This window comes from Balaenoptera borealis, assembly GCF_965194805.1.
Source record: "Balaenoptera borealis genome assembly, chromosome: 3".
In the NCBI taxonomy this organism is placed as follows: Eukaryota; Metazoa; Chordata; class Mammalia; order Artiodactyla; family Balaenopteridae; genus Balaenoptera; species Balaenoptera borealis.
Window position 1 is genome coordinate 150,880,392 of NC_138866.1, and position 19,117 is coordinate 150,899,508.

General features: G+C 40.6%; 1 protein-coding gene across 7 annotated transcripts in view; it reads right to left on the bottom strand.

Annotated features, from left to right (window-relative positions):
• IL16 (interleukin 16) overlaps window positions 1-19,117 on the bottom strand; it is a 118,243-nt gene that overhangs the window by 51,944 nt on the left and 47,182 nt on the right. Inside the window, exon 1 of one of the 7 annotated variants that reach the window (XM_082388471.1) lies at window positions 9,085-19,110. The exons of 4 other annotated variants lie outside the window; for them this stretch is intronic. The gene's annotated coding sequence lies outside the window, so the exon portion shown is untranslated. Of the gene's footprint in view, window positions 1-9; window positions 9,064-9,084; window positions 19,111-19,117 lie in introns of those variants that run through there. 2 more of the 7 variants (XM_082388474.1, XM_082388470.1) reach the window with 2 other exon arrangements.

Below are 19,117 nucleotides of genomic sequence, written 5' to 3' on the forward strand. Positions count from 1 at the left end.
TATACAGACCCTTAACATTGCTGACACAGCTTGATGCTTCTGGAGCTTGGTGACTGCATTCCTCTTACATACAAGACTTTCCATTTTCTCTTTGAACTGAGACGTTATAGTTGCTCCAGTCTAAGGGAGCCACAAAATGGAATCCAACTGCCCTCCTGATCAAGGCTTGTTTCCTGTGGTTGGGTTGATCATGCAGCAGCAGACTTGATCTTTAAGTCATAAGGATAAATAACTGGCCCCAGCAGATTGGTTCTGGGATGGTCACATGGTCATGTGGGATGCTGAGGCCACATACCTCCTCATATGGAGAGGAAGGGTGGAAACCAGAAACCTAGGAGTCCTCCAAAAGTCCTGCTTCTCCTCCCGTGGTCCCCATGACCACAGCCACAAAGTCCTTGTAATTCTACCTTCTCAAAATTCCCCAACACATCCATTCTTGCTGGCTATGTTCTAGTTCATAGTATATCTTTTAGATTAGGCTATTACAATGGCCTATGGGATCTAAGAAAAGTATTTTTAAGAATATTTTTAACAAATGGTCTGGGACAACTGGATATCCACCTGTAAAAGAATGAAGTTGGACCCCTTCCTCACACCATTACACAAAAATTAATTCAAAATAAATCATAGACCTACAAGTAAGAGCTACAACTATAAAACTCTTAGAAAAAAAATATAGGACTAAATATTCATGACCTTGGGTTAGAGAAAGACTTGGTAGATATGACATCAGAAGCACGAGTGACAAAAGAAAATACAGATAAATGGACTTCTTCAAAATTAAAACCTTTTGTGTTCTAAAGGACACCATCAAGAGAGTGAAAAGACAACCCACAGAATTGAAAAAAATATTTGCAACTCATATATCTGATAAGGGACTTGTATCAAGAATACATAAAGAGGGACTTCCCTGGTGGCTCTGTGGTTAAGACTCCATGCTCCCAATTCAGGGGGCACAGCTTCGATCCCTGGTCAGGGAACTAGATCCCACATGCATGCTGCAACTAAGAGTTCACATGCCACAACTAAGGAGCCGGCGCAACCAAATAAATAAATAAAATGTAACCAAATAAATAAATTAATTAAATATTTTTTTAAAAAGAATATATAAAGAACTTTTACAATTCAATTATAGAAAGACAAATAATCCAATTTTTAAAATGGACAAAGGATCTGATTAGATATCTTCCCAAGGAAGAAATACAAGAAGCCAAGAGGCACATGAAAACAGATTCAACATCATTAGCCATCAAGGACATGCAAATCAAAACCACAATGAGATACCACTTTACACCAACTAGGATGGCTATCATCACACCCACTTAACATCCACTAATATATGGAGGATTTGGAAAAAATAGAACCCTCATACATTGCTGGTAGAAATAAAAAATGATGCAGATACTTTGGAAACAGCTTGGCAGTTCTTCTAAAAGTTAAATATACAGTTACCAGATGACCCAGCAATCCCTTTCTTAGGTATATACTCAAGAGAAATGAAAATATACATCCACACAAAAACTTGTGCACAAATGTTCAAAGCAGCATTATACATTATAGCCCCAAAGCAGAAACAACCCAAGTGTCCATCTGCTGATGGACAGGTGAATAAAATATGGTATATCTAGACAATGGAATATGATTTGGCAATAAAAAGCAATGAAGTACTAATATATGCTATAACATAATGACCCTTGAAAACATTACTCAGATGAAAAAACCAGTGACAAAAGACCATATACTGTATGATTCCATTTATAGTAAATGTCCAGAATAGGCAAACCTATAGAGACAGAAAGTAGATTAGTAGATGATTAAGGATGGAGCAATAGTGTGGTGGGGAGGGGGTAATGAGGAATGACTGCTAATGGGTATTAGATTGCTTTTGTGGGTAATGAAAACGTTCTAAAATCAGATAGCGGTGAAGGTTGCACCACTCTGTAAATACACTAAAAATCACTCAATAGTATACTTTAAATTAGTGAATTGTATGGTGTGTGAGTTATATCTTAATAAAACCACTTAAAATGGAATATTCATCCATTCATTCATTGATTCACAGTTTCCCTGCCCCCAGTCTTTTCTCACTTCAATCCCTCTACACTCTGCTGACAGCATGATTTTACAAAAATGCAGATGGTATGCATGAGACTTCCTAATTAAATCTATGACGTATTCAAGATCAAATCCAAACTCCCTGGCATGTCACTGAAGGTCCTTCCTTCTCTAACACTACCAAAAAATTAAATAAATAAAATAACCCAATCAAAAAATGGGTGGAAGATCTAAATAGACATTTCTCTCAACGAGGACATACAGATGGCCAAGAGGCACATGCAAAGCTGCTCAGCATCACTAATTATTAGAGAAATGCAAATCAAAACTACAATGAGGTATCATCTCACACCAGTTAGAATGGGCATCATCAGAAAGTCTACAAACAACAAATGCTGGAGAGGGTGTGGAGAAAAGGGAACACTCCTCCACTGCTGGTGGGAATGTAAACTGATACAGCCACTATGGAGAACAGTATGGAGTTTCCTTAAAAAACTAAAAATAGAATTACCATATGACCCAGAAATCCCACTACTGGGCATACCCAGAGAAAACCATAATTCAAAAAGACACATGCACCCCAATGTTCATTGCAGCACTATTTACAATAGCCAGGTCATGGAAGCAATCTAAATGCTCATTGACAGATGAATGGATAAAGAAGATGTGGTACATATATACAATGGAATATTACTCAGCCATAAAAAGGAATGAAACTGGGTCATTTGTGGAGACATGGATAGACCTAGAGACTGTCACACAGAGTGAAGTTAAGTCGGAAAGAGAAAAACAAATATCGTATATTAACGCATATATGTGGAATCTAGAAAAATGGTACAGATGAACTGGTTTGCAAGGCAGGAATAGAGACAGATGTAGAGAACAAAAGTATGGGCACCAAGGGGGGAAAGTGGGGGGCGGGGGTGGTGGTGGTAGGATGAATTGGGAGATTGGGATTGACATATATACACTAATATGTGTAAAATAGATAACTAATAAGAACCTGCTCTATAAAAAAATAAAATAAAATTCAAAAAATGAAAATGAGGAAAAGATAGGAGCAGGCATTTCACTGAAGAGGATATACAGATGGTAAATAAGCACATGAAAATACATTTAACATTATCAGCCATTAGTGAAACACAAATTAAAACCACAATGAGATATCACTACACACCTCTCAGAATGGCTAAAATTTAAAATAGTGACATCAAATACTAAGGAGGATACAGAGAAACTGGATCACTTATACTTTGTTTACATGAATGTAGAATGGTACAGCCACTCTGGAAAACTGTTCAGCAGTTTCTTTAAAACTAAAACACAAAACTATGGCACAACCCAAAAATTGCACTCCTGGGCATTTATCCCAGCGAACAGAAAATTTATGTTCACACCAAACCTATACAGGAATGTTAACATCATCGCTATTCATAATTGCCCAAAAGCGAAAACACCAAAGATGTCCTTCGATGGTGAATGGTTAAACAAACTGTGTTACATTTGTTCTAGGGAAGGATTGGTTCAAGGATTCCCAAGGATACCAAATCTGCAGATGCTCGAGTCCCTTATGTCCAGTCTGCCCTCCCTATCTGTGGGTTCCGCATTCGCTGGTGCAACCAGTTGGGGATTGTGGAGGCAGAACCTGCAGATACCGAGGGATGACTGCACACCCCTGTCATGCAATGCTTACTACTCAGTAGTAAAAAGGAACTAACTACTGATACATGCAAAAACCTGGATGAACCTCCAGAGAATTATGCCGAATGAAAAAAAGCCAGTCCCCAAAGGTTACATACTGTGTGGTACCATTTGCACAAAGCTCTTGAAATGACAAAAGTATAGAAATGGCTGCCATAGGTGAGGGCGGAGGTATAGGTGGGAGACAACTGAGTGTAGCTATAAGAAAGCAACATAAGGAATCCTTGCAGTAACAGAAATTGTTCTGTATACTGACTACTTCAATACCAATAATCTGACTGTGACAGTATACTATAATTTTACAAGACGTTACCATTGGGGGAAACTAAGATATATGGATCTCTTTGTATTATTTTCTCATATCTTCATATGCATCTCCAATAATCTGGAAACAATTTAATTTCAGAAACTATTTTAAGATGCATTTCTATATTCCAGAAAATAACAGTTAGAAAATAGGATTATTAAAAAAGATGACATTTACAATTGCACCAGAAAATAAAGAATGCCTAAGAACTAATCCAATGAAAGATATGTAAGCCCTTTCTGAAAAAAATTACAAAACTTACTGAAAATCATTAACTAAGGCCTGAATAACGGAGAGGTACATTATGTTCATGAAAATGGGAGGCTTACTATTCTATAAATGTAAGTTCTCCCCCAAATTCATTTACAGATTTAATGCAGTACTAACCAAAATTTCAAGTGTTTTTTAGAACATCACAAACTGATCCTTAAATTTTTATCAAGAAGCCAAGGGCCTCAAAGAAAGACACAGACCTTAATAAGCACGAAGAGAGAGAAATTTCAATACAAGAGAACAATACTTATTTTAAAAACATAATGATCAAGACAGTAGTTTTGGCATAACAGAAGCAAACTGACCAATAGAACAGGACAGAGAGCCTAGAAACAGCTTCACGTTCATATGAGGAAACTTGATCTGTGAGAGAACTAATACTATACTTATATCTGTGGGGAAAGAGGGTCACTTCAATAGGCCTGCTGGGAAAACAGATTAACCATGTGGAAAAAATGATAATGTACCCCTACACTTCACAAATACCAATTCCAGGTGGATTAAAGATGTAAAGACAAAAGACAAAATTATAAGATGCTCAGAAGACAGTAGAAGAGAACAGACATTATAAGAGAATGTGTTTACTTTAGAAAAGGGTGAAATTTTCCAATAAGATACAAAAAGCACAAAGTACAAAGGACATGATTGACAACTCCCACATTAAAATGAAGAACTTCTGCTCTTCACCTAAAGGGGTAAAAGGACACGCTAAAAATTAGGAAAAGAAAAAGACCAACAACTCAAAACAAAAACAGAAAAAGCTTGGGAGGACCTATCACATAAGAGGAAATTCAAAAGTTCCATAAACACGTGAAAGTATGTGCAATCTTTCTAGTAATTAGGGAAATGCAAATTACAATCAATACAAAAGACAATTTAATAGGCCCCAGACTGGAAAGTTTAAAAGCCTGATGATATCAAGAATTGATGGGGACTTCCCTGGTGGTCCAGTGGTTAAGATTGCACCTCCCAATGCAGGGAGTGCGGGTTTGATCCCTGGTCAGGGAGCTAAGATCCCACAAGGCTCACGGCCAAAAAACCAAAACATAAAACAGAAGCAATATTGAAACAAATTCAATAAAGACTTTAAAAAATGGTCCACATCAAAAAAAATCTTTAAAAAGAAAACTGATGAAGGTGCAGAGCAATCAAGAAACTTACACCTGTTGATGGAAGGGTAGATGCCTCAATCACTTTAGAAAATAATTTGGCGTATCTGGTACAAATGAAGATATTCATACCCTAAGACTCACTGATTCCTCATCTATTTTTATGCCCTAGTGAAACTTGCAGACATGCACATGGAGAAATGTACAAGAGTGACCGTTGCAGTACAGTCTCTGAAGAGGAGTAAAGGGAAATATCCCCAAAGCCCGTCCATAGTAGGATGGATAAATCAATTGTGTGTTCACAAAATAGAATACCATGAAGCAGTGAAGATCAATGAACCACAGCAAAATGGAATAACATGAATAAATTTCTGGAACATAACACGGAGTAACAGAAGTAAGTCTATGCAATTGCGATCATATCATCTTCAAAAATAACTAGAACTGAGACTTCCGGTTCTAGGACAAGACGGTGTCGACTCACTTTCCTCCTCTCTGCTAAATACAACTAAATACCCTGGACATTATTCAACAGATAACAATAAAAATATTCTGAATGCCAGCAAGGAGAAGGTTAACTGGCGAGTGACCACAGAACTTGAGGAATGACAGCCTGGTGAATTCTTTGTGTTTTCTTATAAAGCACTATACACCCAGATCAAGCACTAGAAAGGCCTGCAACCCAGAACTGCCAATAGGCAATGACAAGAAACAAGCAAACAAACAACAATGCTCTCTCTGGTCTGGCCAAAAGACCAGGAAACAGGAAACACCAACAAAGACCTAGTGGGATCCCCAGCCCCTGCCCCACAACCAGGGTACCAACAGTAGGTGTGACACGTCTGTCTTGGCAGCAGCAAACCCTGGCAGGTGTCCCAGCCCCTGTTCCACAACTAGAGCACCGGCAGGTGGTCCAATCTACCTGCAGCAGTGGCAGCAGCAAAGCCCCAGGCTGACCCAGCCCCCAGTCTATAACTGGGGCACAAGCAGGAGGTCGATCCACCTGTGTGGGCAGGATCAGTATTCCTGCCCTCCAGTTAGTGGCAAAGGAGACCCAGGGTCAGAAGCTTCTGCCCATCCTCACACTGAGCAGCAGATGGTCACCAGTGATACCGGCAGGCCAGAGAAGCTCTCTCCATCTCAGCAGGCAGATCTGCAGGGATTAAGCAAGAGCTCTAGCCATGCCAGAAAAATGAAGCAGACCAGAATAGCATAGCAAGGGCTCTTAAAACTAAAATGTCATTACAACAAGAGCCCACAAAAGTAGTCCAGAACTATATGTTAAACGTAAGCAGGTGGCTGCCTGCTAAAATGGCAGATTTAAACCAGATCAAGAGACTCCAACATAATAATGCAAATGTCCAAGATACAATTAAAAGTCACGTCTAACATCAAGAACAAGGAATACATGATTTGAATAAGAAAAGACAACCACTGATGCCACTACAAAGATGAATCAGATGTCAGAATTATCTGACAAGGATTAGAAAGCAGTCATCGTACAAATGCTTCAACAATCATTGACAAATTCTCGTGATACAAATGAAAAATTAAAAGACATCAACCAAGAAACAGAAGCTTTTTTAAAAGAAGCAAATGGAGATTAGAGAACTGAATTCAAGAAACCCAAAGAAATTAACACCAAGATACCTCATAATTAAACTTCTGAAAACCTATAGACAGAGAAAAAAATTCTTAAAAACAACCAGAGAGAAATGATACATTACCTCCCCAAGAAAACACCAAGTCAAAAGACAGATTTCACATCTGAAAACATGGAAGGCAGGAGGAAGGAAGACAATATTTTTCAAGTGAAGAAAAATTCATGCCAACTATAAATCCCATATTCATCAAAAATACCCTTCAGAAACAAAGAGGAAATAAAGATATTCTCAGATGTAGGAAAAACTAAAAGAATGTGTTGCTAGAAGATCTACCCTTAAAGAAAGAATGTCTCAAAGGAGCTCTCCAAATGAAAAGAAAATGATAAAACAACTGGAAACTTCAGGAAGGAAAGAACAGCAGAATTGGTAAAAACAGGAGTAAACATAAAAGATCATTTTTCCCTTCATGAGTTTCTTTAATCATATTTGTGGTTGAAGGAAAAGTTGTAACGTCATCCGACATGGTACTCAATGGATATAGAGGAAATATTTAAGACATGAAGAGAGTAAAGGGGCCTAAATGAAATCAGTTTTCACTCAAAATAGCAAAACGGTTGTACCAATATGGCAATACATAGCAATATAACAATATGATAACATAGCAGCCACTATGAAAATTATAAATAGTGATATACTCAAGAATATTGTAAATAAATCAAAACAGAACTCTGAAAAATGTTCCAGTAATCCACAGAAAGGCAAGAGAAAAGCAACGAAGGAACAAGAAATAGAGGAAACAAACAGAAAACAAATAATAAGGTGGCAGACTTAAGCCCCAACATATTAATCATTACTTGAAACGTAAATGATTTAAACACACTGATTTTTCTTTAAATGTAAACAATCTAAATACATCCAAAATAGAGAGATTGACAGAGTAGGTAAAAATTTAAAATGACCCAACTATACGCTGTCCACTTGAAAGAAATGACATAGGAAGGTCAAAAGTAAAAGGATTTTAAAAAGATATGAAAAGATGAATCAAAAGTAGCTAGAACTAGTGAATACATCATTCAGGAATATAAACAGATATGGTACACTCTAAAGAAAAGCTGGGGAATGAGAGCCCCACAATTAAGGATAGTGGTTACCTCTTTGAGGAGTGGGAATGGGATGGCAACAGGGGCACTCAAGGGACCACAAAGTTCATGGTAAGTTTTGTTCCTTCAACTTGATGATTGATAGAGAGGTATTTAGGGCAACTTTATTTTTTAGAGTGCATATACATTTTATAAATTCATTTTTATATTCTCAGTATTTGACAAAATATTTTTAAGATCCTAAAACAATAAATTATGATACATCCGTGTGATGGAAACTCACACAGATTTTAATATTTTTTCAGACATTCTCCTGTGACTAGTACCCAGAATTCATTCTTCAATGGGAACACATACATTTGTGTTTCTGTCGTAAGTTACTGTAGTAAAATAAGGAGGCACAGCATGGTCTAGAAATCCAGAGGGAGAAGGTTGTTTCAAGTAGGGATAGTGGAAACTAAAGAATAAAGGAAGGATCGGGAAAAGCTTCGTGGCCGATATTCTATTGACGCTGAGCCTTAAAGGATGACTAAGACATGGATTCATGAAGACAAGAGTCAAGAAGGTATTCCAAGCAGAAGGTATTCCAAGCAGCGGGGGCATCAAGGGCAGAAGCCTGGAGAGAGTAACTAGTGGGACAGATGCAAAGAATAGGGAGAAGCCTTAGGTGGCCTGTAATGTACATATGAAGGGCCATACTGAGAAACAAGAGCAGGAAAGGTAGATGGTTTACTACTTCTTCCCAATTCACCTTCTCCTCCTGCTTCTTTCCACCAAACGCCCTTTCCCTAACCAAATGGTGTCCTGTCAGAACCAATGAGGTTCAGAAGACCAGCTTCCAAGCAAATAGCTCCAAATGTCTTTGACTATGGAAAGAGCAACTAGAAATCACGTGTAGTGATGTCTGGAAGACAGCAAGGGCTCCTTAAACATACCTGTGGGCCGGCCCTCCCGTTTCCTGCACGTGGACCACCCTAGGCTCCCTCCCCACACACAGGGGATGTGGCTACTCCGTGGGAGTCCTGGAGTCCCAAGCTTCCCTCCCAGGGGCTGCTCTCAGCCTCCACAAGCTGCTCTTCTGTGGCAGGAAGAGGCAAGCGGCCAAAGGATTGGGTTTCCCACTTGCCAAGGAAGGCTGGGCCTCAAAGCCACAGGCTGAGCTGCTTGCAGGCAGCAAGACGAAGAAACTTGCCTGCTCACAGAGGGCCTTGACCACCCTCTCTTCCCGCAACAGCACATGCCAGAGATTCAGACGGTTGATCTGACCTCATCATATCCTGAGTCACTCTGCATGAGTGGTAACTTTGCCTAACCGATAATTTGAATTTGTAAAGAAAAGCAGGGTTTTCCACACTACAGAGGCCATTCCCATGTGCATCAAAGCATTCTGCATCCTTTTAGGAAGGCAGCCCCAGAGGGAGGGCCTCCCACACGTCTGGCCTCATCTGCTGCTCTCTTATTCCCAGATTGAGTGTCCAGTGACTCCAGACCCCAACCAGTGGGAATGCCCAAAGCAATGTCCAATGTAAACCCATGTGTTGGCTCAAAAAAACCAATGCCAGCTCAGGCTATGTCAATAGACTCTAGGCCTTAAGGGTGGCCTCATTATACTCATTTATGCAACAACCGTTCTTCCCACAAATATTTATAGAGCCACTACTATGTGCCAGTACCCAATCTCAATCAGTGCCATAAAAAGAGTGCCAACTCCAGGGTAGATAAATACTGGCTTCAGGCCTCTTTGGTGATCTGCTAATATTTAGCTAGAGAGAAACTGAGAAACAAATGAGGTGGGAGGCATCAGATTGCATCAAAGGACCTTGCGCCCGCAACCTGTCTCTCTCCCCTGGGTCTATCCGGTCAAGAGCAAATCACACCACTCATGTGTACAGCCCTAGGCTGGAGGGGTGCCAGGGTGGCTGTTTGCTGGAGTTGGGGGGTGATGATTAGAGAATTGCAGGTGTCCACATTCTTGCAGGTAAGACCTCTTGTGGTACTGGACTGTGCTGTGGGTAGTAGAAGAAAGGGAGCATGGCCGGTGGCCAAGAGCCAAGAAAAGTCTCTCCCTGTGCCACCACATTCCAGTGCAAAATGCTGAGAAATCCAAGAACTTACTTGAACTTGGCTGTCCAAGTACTTATGAAGGTATGTTTGTCAAGGGAGGAGGACAGAACATATATTTTTAAACATAGTTTTACCTTGATTTATAACTTTTAAACATGGAGATATTTGGCATGTAGATCTCCATTGGTTCTCTTGTCCCAGATCCTGCCCGTGTTAGAGGCAGGCCTGCTTCAGGCAGAAGGAAAGTGATCGCAATGAGAGGCACAGAAATGCAGGAATGAATGAAGAATGATGGAACCGGTAAACATGTGAATTAATGGAAATGAATACTGACTCTACAGAACAATAATAATTATCTAGTCTTGAGTTTTAAATGTTTGTAGACTTGAGATGCATGACGATAATATCCAAAAAAGAAGTGGGACATGTAAATGGAGCTGTGTGTCTAAGGTCTAAGTGTTGTCTGAGAACTGTTAAGAGTACAAATTTATAGGAGACTAAATCATTAAGAACATAGGTTGTATATTTTAATGGTTAAAAAATAGTAAAAAAATGTATAACTAAGAAGCTAATAGAAGGCCAAATGGAGTAGTAAAAAAAAAATGTATTAATCTAAAAGAGGGCAAGAAGAGATGAATTAAAAAAACAAATGTAAAACTTTGGGGACAACTAGAAACCAAAAATTAAGAGAGTAGATATAGACCCAAACTCATCTGCAATGACATTAAATGTAAATGGTATCAATACTCACTATTATAAGATAAAGATTGTAAGATGGAAGAAAAATAACCTAATTACATGCTGTTTACATGAAATATTCCTTATACAGGTGAACACAGGTTGTAGATAAAAAGAGGAAAAAAGATATGCAATGCAAACACTAACCAAAAGACAGTAGGCTAAGCTATACTAATATCAGATCATTTTTCTGCAAAAGTAATTGATAGACTAAAGGGGACTATTCCAAAATTATAAAGGTGTTAATCCACCAGGAAAATATTTTTAAATGCTAAATGTGTATGCACAGTAAAAATATAACTTCAAAATATATAAAGCAAAAATTGACAAAACTAAAAGGAGAAGTAAATCTACAATCATAACTGGAGACTTTAACACACTTCTCTCAGTAGCTAATAAAGGAATGGAATCAATAAAGATAAAACTGATCTGGAAAATGTGATTATCAGACTTGACCTAATTGACATATATGGAACACTGCATCCAACAATAACAATATATATATTCTGTCTCAGCAGATTCCTGAGATAAACTGAGTAAAGTTATCCACAATATGTTCTCTTCTCTGACTACAGAATAATCAATCTAGGAATAGAGAGAGAAAAAGAAAAATTAGAAAGTCCTCAACTACCTGGAAATGAAACAATACAATTCTAAATAAACCATGAGTCACACAAGAAATCACAAGAGAAAAATATACACATCTTTATCTATTTACCTACTTCTCTAAAATAATGAAAATATAGAATATCAAACTTTATGGATGAAACTACTAAACTTAGAGGGAAATTTATAGCATTGGATAAGGAAAAAAGCTGAAAATCGATTATCCAAGCTTCCTCCAAAAAGCTAGAAAAATAAAAACAAAAAATTAGACCTAAAGAATGTAAAAGAAAGGAATAATAAGGATGAGAGTAGAGATTAATTAAATAGAAAACATAGGACAGAGAAATTCAACAAAATCAAAAGCTTTGAAGACATAAAATAGATATATCACTGGAATGATAGATGAATTTTTAAAAAGAGAGAGAGAAGGCAAAGTATTAACATCAGGAATGAAAAATGAACATCACTACAGTACAAACACACATCCATGTCCACACACACACACACAAGTATAAATAAAGCTGGGGAAATCTGAATGAGATGAGTAGGTTTATCAATGTCAAAATGCTGACTGTGATATTGTACTACAGTTTACAAATATTACCTATGAGGGAAACTGGGAGAGGATACACAGCATCTCTCTGTATTAGTCTCTACAACATCGTGTAAATCTACAATTATCTCAATAAATTTTTCAATTAAAATGTACTAATAGTTTATGAACAACTTTATGCGAATAAACTCAGAAACTCAGATAAAAAAATCCTAGAACAAAAATGCATCTTATCAAAACTGATACAGGAAGAAATTAAAAATCAAAACATTCCTGTATCTATTAAATAGATTCAATGGTAGTTTAAAGCCTTTCCACAAAGAAATCTCCAGGCCCAGATGGCTCATGGGTGAATCTTCCAAGCATTTAAAAAAGTATAGCACCAGGACTTCCCTGGTAGTCCAGTGGTAAAGAATTTGCCTTACAATGCAGTGGACATGGTTTCGATCCCTGGTCAGGAACTAAGATCCCACATGCCACAGGGCAACTAAGCCCATGCGCCTCAACTAGAGAGTCCACGTGCCACAAACGACAGAGCCCACGCGCTCTGGAGCCCACGCGCCACAACTAGAGAAGAGAAAACCCGCACGCCACAACTAGAGAGAAGCCTGTGTGCCACAACGAAAGACCCTGCGTGCCGCCAAGACCCAACGCAGCTGAAAATAAATAAACAAATAATAAATAAGAAGTAAAATAAAATTTAAAAATAAAAAAGTATAGCACCAGTATTAGTCAAACTATTCCAGAGGACGGAAAAGACAAAATATTTCCTAACTCATTTCATGAGGCCCACATACTCATAATATGAAAATCAGACAAGGACATTACAAGAAAGGAAGATTTTAGGTTAATCTCTCTCACAACACAAATGGCAAAAATCACAAACAAAACATTAACATATCAAATCCACAGTTATATTAAAAGGATAATATACCAGAACTAAATTGAGTTTATTCCAGGAATGCAACGTTGTTTTAACATTTAAAAAAGTAAGTCAATGTAATTCACCACATTAACAAGAATAAAATAGAAAAATCCATATGATTATTTCAATTAATGCAGAAAAAAAGGCATTTGATAAAACTCAACAATTCATGAGGGGAAAAATAAAACTTTTTTTCCAGCTGCAAATAGAAGGAAACTTCCTCAACCCAATAAAGAGTATCTACAAAAAAAAAAAACCAAAAACACACAAAAAACCCTACAGCAAACATATTTATTTGCAAAATAATGAAACTTCCACCTTAAGCTCAGGAATGAGATAAGGATGACTGCTATCACCACTTCTATTTTACATTATACTGTAGGCCATATCCCAGTGAAATAAAGGGGGAAAATGTATAAAAATTAGAAGGAAGAAATAGAGCTATGATTATTCAAAAATGGCAAAAAAAAAAAAAAAAAAAGAATTGTGTATGCTGAAAACCAAAAAAACTGCAGCCAAACTTTGAAGAAACACATCATGTCAGCAGACTGGAAAATTCAATATTGTAAAGATGTCAGTTCTTTTCAAATAAATCTATAGAGTCCATGCAATTCTAGTAAAAAGCCCACCAGAATTATCAACTCTAGTTTGTAGAACAAAGCTAGAGGACTTGTATTACCAGATATGAAGAAAACTTGTGCTAAAACTATCATCATTAAAATTGTGTGATATCAGTGAAAAGAGAAAGAAAAAATACTTAGAATGGAGAGGCCAGAAATAGATAGACAGATACAGTTCTTGACTTATAAAAAAGATGACATTGTTGTACAGTGGGGCAAGGACGGGCTTTTCAAAAAATAGTGCTGGATCAATTGGATATCTATATAGGAAAAAAATTTTTTAATGTGTACACAAGGTATACAAAAATCGGCTTCATATGAATTAAAGATCTAAATGTGAAAGACAAAACAACAAAGCCTCTAGAAGCATCATGGGGGAATATCTTTATGACTTTGCAATAGACAAAAATTTCTTTAAAAGGACCCCTAGTAAATCTGGAGTCAAGCTTGACTTGTGGGATGCAGAAGTGGTATCTCTCTCCCATTCCCACCACCTCCTCTCTCCCCCCTCCCTCCACTGTCCCCCTCTGCATTTTTTGCCCCAATCCTACCCGCACACCCCACCACTCTGTCTCCCTCCAAGGAAGCACTACCTACAGCATTCGTCCACACATGCTGAGCCTCCTGGAGGGACAAGCAGGTCCCTTAGGTCAGCTTGACCTAAGCCATTCTCTTGTTTTGAGATTGCTTAGATGTCACAGTGATTGATCTGGGCCCATTCGCCTCTAGGGAGGTTCCATAATGAAGGACATAAATCCTATGACTGTAGAACGCTCTGGGAAAATGAAAGGTAACCTTGAAGGCTCCTTCGAGGATGTAATTCCCCGACTACTCATCCCCTACATGGGACCCTTTCCATAAGAAAACTGAACCAGCAGAGCCATAGCTCAGGGGAGGGGACAAGGAACAGGATTAATTTTGTTCACACCTGCAAGCAATCTGAGGGAGGGAATAGTATCAAATGTGTTTCTCTATCCCCAGAGGAGAGCTCATAGCCGGTGCTTTGCCAATGTTTGAGAAACAGAAGGAAAGGGATGAAGGAGAAAGGAGAAGAGAGAGGAAACAGGGTGGTTTAGGTAAGCTTCAGTCCCACCTGAGTGGGCTCCCTCCCCTTTGGCCTCAACATCCTACTTAAAGGGCGTTTAAAAATACTCTTGCCATTTGGAAAAAGACAGTGGGTCTGGAGTAGCCAAGGAGTCTGTGCATTCCCTCCTTTGAAAAGTCTAGGTCTGATACATTGCGTTTTTGTTTATTAGGTTGGGGAATCTGGCTTTGAACATTCTTCCCCAGGGGTCTGGAAGCTCCTCCTGAAAAAGGACCGTGCCAGTCCCTTAACGCACAGCACAGATCCAAATGCTTACGCCAGATTCTGCACATCCCTGCCCGGCTTTGTCACATCCCTGGGTGATGATTTACTTAGTCCTAATTGTGCCAAACACAACACATCCAATAAGGCTTTTTTTTTTTTTTTTCAGTTGGCTGTTTATCTAACTTCCTCTTTTTTAATTTTCATATTAGGCGTTTCTAGAGAAGAGGCTGATGTCACAGGGCCTCTTTCCAGATGTTGTTTTGAAATCAGTGTAACCATGGCATTGCTGGAAGCTGAGGAGTCCATCTGGGCCAACTGAGTCATGCCTGGGTGCAGGGCAGGAGCCGGGCGGGGGCTAGAGTGTCCCTGTGAGAAGGGAGAGGGAGGGGGGTGTTATTGAGTACACAGAGGCTCCTCCAGAAAAGGATATTGGGACAAGCTGTCACCTTTGACCTTTCTGCCCTGGCACTTTTGATACAGGACCTGCTCAGACAACTGAAACACTTACTTGCTTAGAACTCATTAATGGATAGTTAAAGATCACCTGTGCTCCTTAAAAAGAAGAAAAAACAATCTTGGGTTCTGAGCTGGCCAATACCCCGCTCTGCCTTCCCAGTTCATCCCTGCCTCGAACTTGACTCAAATGCCCATCACTCCTCCCCCCACCTCAGCAAACAAACCTCTTTCCAGCCTCCTCCTTCCCATCCCTCTGCCTGTTCACACTGCTGTGATCTGGATTGTCTACTTGGAGATCCTGCTTTCACCCGCTCCGGGATGCCCTTCCCCAAATAGAGCTGCACATTCCTCCTCAGCAGCCCCACAATTTCCCTTCCAGATCTGTAGCCACGCCCCGGAACAGGAATCATCTGTTTCATCCCTGTCTTCCTCGTTAGCCCATGAGCATTGCAAAGCTACAAGTCTTGCCCACAGCCTGGCACATTTAATATATGCTACTGAATTCATTAATTACTTAATTACTCAGTGCCAGTCAGTATCCCCATCCTAAAGCAGAAATAATAATAATAGTATTTATTAAGCAATTACTATGCGCACTGCACTGTGGATTTTCTTATGTAAATACTTATAACTTTATCCTAAGAAAACTCATATATCATTATTAACATTCTCCATTTCGTAGATGAGAAAATGGGCACACAAAAAGGTAAAGTGACCAACAAGGACCTACTGTAGAGCACAGGGAACTCTGCTCCATATTAGGTAACAACTTAAATGGGAAAAGAATTTGAAAAAGAATAGACACATGTATACATATAACTGAATCACTTTGCTGTACACCTGCAACTATCAATATCACAACACTGTTAATCAACTATACTCCAATATAAAATAAAAAGTTGAAGTGAATTGTCCAGGATCACACAACTGGGAAAGCTGGACTCAAGCCCAAGCAGTCAGACTAATGAGCCCGCACCGCCAGCCCCTGTGCCATACTGCCCAACCTCGCCCCCGAAATACAAATGCTGCTGTGACTTCCTTCCTCCCAGGAAGGAGACAATGAGATAGAGCTGTGAAAACATTTTCTAAACCAAATTATGGTGCACAGTGAGACGAAAAGGTGGAGCTTATCCTTGACCCCTTGCCAGTTTCCTGTCCTATGCCTGTTCATCTAGCTTCCCCGGGTCTCCAGCCTCCTGTCACTGGACAGGAGCCCAAAACGCAGCTCCAGACACCCTCTCCTGTGCACGGTGGCCCACGCATAAGCCCTCGGTGCCTCCTCCCCTCCACATCTTTGCTCACACGGCTCCCTCCACCTAGGATTCTCTTCCACCCACCCCTGCTTTGTCAGGTCCTGCATCTTTCTGGCAACATCTCACCTTTTCCTGATCATTTTTGCAGCCCTGAGTACTTCCCATATTAGAACAGGCCACCTCCTTTCCCCGGGTTAGGTCAGGTCAGAACTTGCAGTTAAACTTGCTGCCTCTCGCCCCCCTCCATCCTTCCATCGACAAATCCCGTTGGCTTTGCCTTGAAAGTAAATGCCTACCCTGAGCATCCTCAGTGCCTTTCCCACGACCCTTTCAGTCCAGCCACGTCACTTCCGGCCTCGGTTATTGTCGTAGCTCTGCTAACTGGCCTCCCTACACTCCATTCTCTGCTCAGCAGCCAGAGTGCTCCTTGAAAGGATCGGGTCGCTCCCCTGCTCCGTCTTCCAAGGCTTCCCCATCCTTCTGAGACTAAAACTCCACATATGGTGCCTGGTTACCACCCTGCCTCCATCCCCCCCCGCTCTCCCCTTCCCTGAACGGCCCGTGCACCCTATTCTCCTCCAGCATTCCACAAGCACACTCTCCTCTTCCTGTCTTCGCACATGCTGTTCCCTCCGCCCGGAACACTCTTCCCCCCGATGTTCATATGACTCCCTTCTCTGCTTCATTCGTTCAGATCATGGCTCAAATGTCACTTCTTTAGAGAAGCCTTCATGATCACCTTTTCAAAAAGGGCAGCGGCCCCTCCTCCTCACTCTCTATCCCTTTATCCTGCTTCATATTTCTTCAGAGCCCTTCACTCTCTAATATTATAGCAGATGCTAAGTCGTTAACATCTGTATCCCCCCACAAGAATAAAAGCTGCCCAAGGGCAGGGACTGAGTCTGGCTTACTCCCTAGAACAGTGTCTGACACGGGTCGGTACTCTGTAAACATTGACTAAATGTACGGATACCCACCCCTAGAGATGTGCCGCCTCCTTTTGAGCCTCGCACAGCCCTCTTGGAGTGTATTTTTTTTCCTCCACTTGAGACAAGTTCCTTGAAGGCAGGGGCTGGATCCCTACTGTGCCTGGCACGTAACAGGTGCTCAGGAAATGCTTGTTCAGTTAAATAGAAGCAAGTGAAAAGTTCGTTCTGGAGTCCGCTGGAATCTCCAAATGATTTTTAAATTTCATTTACGCGAACTCTAACCTGGATAAATTGGTATTGTCATTCATGATCTTGACTCTCAGTTGGTGGATTGTATACTGGTCACACCATTGGTGGCAAACCAGGAGCCTGGCCAGGCTCCCCCAAGCCCACTGAGCTGCTGTTCGCTCCTTCTACCCTATCGGGTGAGCTCAGGTCATATCAACAGAAGCCACCTTGTGGGTAATGGAGCCACCTAGGCTGGGTGGGTCCCTTGAGGTAGCTGCTTGTGTCTGGAGATTATTGGGCCTGACCTGCTAACCTGTTATATAATGTTACATGATGGTGTTTACTATTCATGTGTTAAGCAATGATTTTCTTCCTCAAGGAAGGATGCAAAAGCACTGCATCTCCTCCAAAGGTACCGGAACACCTTCCCTATTTGCTGTTGACAGTCACGTGACTGTGCCCAGCGGATCTTGGCAGTAAGGTGTGGGAGAAGCCCCTCGGGGCTGGCCCATCCCTGAGTGAGCCGCACTGGCTCCAAGGTTCAGGGCTGTTTGGACCCTTGAGAAATCCTGCCTTTGATGGAAGGCTGAGGGCATAGGACTTACAGAGACTAATTTGAGAGTGAAATTCTTTAATCAGCCTCTATCTCACAGTACCCTGCAATTTCCACCTTGCTATAATAACAAAAATTGAAATACGGTCTAACAGAAGAGAAAACATTCTGAAATTTGGCAAGTCTCCAAACCCTACCTCGTTTTCCCTCTCCCCCTTCCCTTACGGCTCTGCCTGCCAGCCCTCACTCACACCTGTGTTGGAACTGGCAAGGGGCACCTGGGGAACGTTCTCGGTCAGCATTCAAGTGCAAACTCACTCAGGCTGTACTCCTTGCCCTGCTCGACCTTCCGGCTCCTTCTCAGTCCGGGCCCTATAAGTCAGCTTCTATCAGGTTCTCGACTGGATTTGATTTGAGCTGCCTGTGGTGTGCTGGATACTGTCTGTCTGGAGATGAGCCCTTCCCAGTGTATTGCACCTGGCATTTTCCAGCAGGGACCCAGGCTCAGTTTACCTGGGGCTGACACAGTATCTCAAAGAATGTCTCAAGCAGGAAGGTTAACTGAGCCTGATTCACTGCCATGCTCCTTGTCATCATTCCAGAGGGCCCTGCCTCAACTTCTTCCCTGCTCTTGTTCAGAATGAGAACTCTGTGCCTTCCTGACTTTGGAATAAAAAGACGCGAAGACTTGCATTCACAGCACCGGAAGGCAGCCGCAGGCTCCTCCAGCCCCA